Source organism: Canis aureus, chromosome 11, assembly GCF_053574225.1.
Source record: "Canis aureus isolate CA01 chromosome 11, VMU_Caureus_v.1.0, whole genome shotgun sequence".
In the NCBI taxonomy this organism is placed as follows: domain Eukaryota; kingdom Metazoa; phylum Chordata; class Mammalia; order Carnivora; family Canidae; genus Canis; species Canis aureus.
The window spans coordinates 43,138,458-43,141,430 of NC_135621.1; positions in this window are offsets into that span (position 1 = coordinate 43,138,458).

The window sequence follows — 2,973 nt, forward strand, 5'->3', positions numbered from 1 at the left end:
TCTGCACAGTAGCTTAGTGAGGTGATAGATGGGCACTGAGTCTCTGACAATTTCCTGCAGTAGACAACATTTCACAGGTAACACTGCTCATAGCTGGAAGAATTAATTATGTCTTGTGTGACTCCACTGGGATAAGACACTTGCAGGCTTGTACCAATGTTCCTTTAGACTTCATCCCATGTAAGTCACTTTGCTGATTTTGCTTTGTGTCATATTCCTGTAATATTCTTAGCTGTGACTATATGTTGAGTCTTGAGTTCTCCTAGCAAATCACTGAATCTAGGGCATGGTCTTGACAATTACTAGTACAGCTCCATTCTTACTGGTGGGGCACAGTGACATTGTGAGCCCCTAAGGATTAGTGTGTCTCTGGAGCCAATTTCTAGTAATTCTCCAAAGATCTGGGTATTTCCTTTTTCATAATGCCCACTCTTGTAACAGTTGTAGGCTCCATAGAGGAGAAGTCTGGAAGAAGACTTACGGTATACACTCACATGAATGCTTCAAGATTCCTTCTAAGATTATCTAGACTCCCCCTAAGTCAAAAGGCTCTGTTTGTGAATTGATTTATGTCTAGTACTGGGTGAGAGGCTGTGATCCCAGATCCTAGTGTAAGTCAAGTCAGGATTTGGGGTACACAATCCAGAGGTTTTTCTGTTATATATATCAAGCAATTCTCTGGTAGACTATTTCATGCCCAGAGATATTATTGTCAATTAGCCAAAGATCCTTGAAAGCCAAGGCATTCTGATTACTGATACATGCTACCTTTTACAGTAAATGCACCCACCTTGCCTTTGATATCAAAGTGCTGCCATGTGGCCTCTAATAATCTGGAAACATATTACCTCCATTTAAACCAGGGAGCTGGGCAGCCCCGGTGGCTCAGTGGTTTTGTGCCACCTACAGCCCAGGGCGTGATCCTGGGGACCCGGGATGGGTCCCACATCGGGCTCCCTGCATGGAGCCTGCTTCTCCCTCTGCCTGTGTCTCTGCCCCTCTCTCTCTCTCTCTCTCTCTCTCTCTCTCTCTCTCTCCTCTCTGTGTATTCTTATGAATAAATAAATAACATCTTTTTAAAAAGTAAACCAGGGAGCTCACCTCAACAGCAGTATCACTCATAGCTACACCCAGCCTACAAAAGAGAGCAATAACAAATCTTTTCAAGAATGTAAATGTTTCTCTGACTAACATAGTCCTTAATGCCTTAATAGGTAGTATCCTCTGGGCCTTTTTTATGGAATATATTTGGGGCATAGGGATGCAGGTCATACATCATAAATCCACTCTAACATTCTTACCTCCCCAAGCTTTGGATTCTCTTCTTCATATTGTCAGAAAACCCCTGGCACCCCAAGATAATTAAATGTAGGTCAGCTCTGGGTCCATGTTGCAGTCAACCAACCCAGGAGATTACGAGAGCCACCTCTACTCTCCAAGCTAACACATTACATCTGGAATCTCTAGTTAAGTGCACCTTATCAGTGAATTCTGCCCAAACTAGTGTTGTATTTTTTCCTCCTTAATTTGACACACTTAAAATCTCTACCCCACACATTTCCAAGGTATGCTGATTATATATTATGAGAGTCTTTCAATTCTTTTGGTGTGTAAACAATTTCCTTCGAGGTCATAGTGTCCATCTGCCCCCAGGAACATAGATTTTACCCTATTTATTTAGTGAACACAGTGAATGGTTTCGATGGGTCTTGAAAAACATGGGCATTCCTCTTCAAGGCACCTACCCGGAATGCGTTAATCACAAAAACGTTAAGCACAGTAAGGCTAGTTTCCTCATATACAAGAGGACAAACTATTTCTAGTGGCAAAGGAGACTCAGAGTGGCCTAGGGCGGGGGGGGGGGGGGGGGTGTTGGGGGGGGGTTTCAAGATTGTGTTTCATCTGGCTCCAACCACATATCTCCATCCTAAATTCCAGTATTCCATTCTTCCCTAAGGAGTGCCCTAACTTTCATAGGACAAATTCTGCAACATCGAATCCATAGATGTAGCCATTTAGCAGCCTGCACGATGGTAAATTGAGATTTTCATGAAAATCTCAGACTCTTGATACCAGAGCTTGAAAGGAGTAAGTGCTGAAATAAGTTCCTGAGTAAAAGAGGGCTAGTAACCATAGTTAATATTTCTTAAGTGCTGACCATGTGTCAGTCATTGTGTTAAGTGACGGATACACACCATTTTGGTCTCGCGCTCTGCTTCCTTCCTTTCATTGCACTGAGAGTTAAGGCCTTAAAGCTCTACCAGGGTCTCTAAGGTCCTGAATGACCCCGCCTCCTGCCTATCTCTCAGATCAGCTTGTTCATAAAGCTTCAGCCACATACGCGTCCTCGATCTCCTCGGCCCACTTGTCGCCTCTTCCATGCTGCCTACGGACGCCAGCTAACTCCTTAGTCCCCACCCGGAGACCGTGCTCTCTACCGCTTGTCACCGTAGTATTTTATTTATCGTGTTCTTCCTCCTCTCCTCTTGTACATTACACGCTTATGAATTAAACGACTTATCACGTTGATTTCGTGAGTGCCTGCTACTGTGAGTCCCGGGAACCGGAACCTCTCGGGCTCAGGATGCATCTGCAGGATGCTCACGGCGCTCCGAGGTTAGTCCACCTTATCTCCGCCCCTTTTTGCAACAGGCAGACCCAAGTCTGAAGGGGTCGCGGGCACCCACTCCAGGTCACTCAGGGTCAACGACGGTCTATGTCTGTGGGTCGCCGCGGGCCCCACATTCTATGGGGAAGCTCAGCCGTTCCCTCCCGCCCTCCGATACCAGAGGCCGACTCCTCTCCGAGGAAAAGGGGAAGATCGTCATCCCACACCCCGAGGCCCGCCGCGCCCGCCGCCCCGGGCCGTCGCCCCGCCCCCGCGCCCCTCCGCGCAGGCGCACACAGCTCACTTCCGCTCGGGGCGGGGCCGGCGCGCTCACTTCCGCTCGGGGCGGGGCCGGCGCGCGGGGG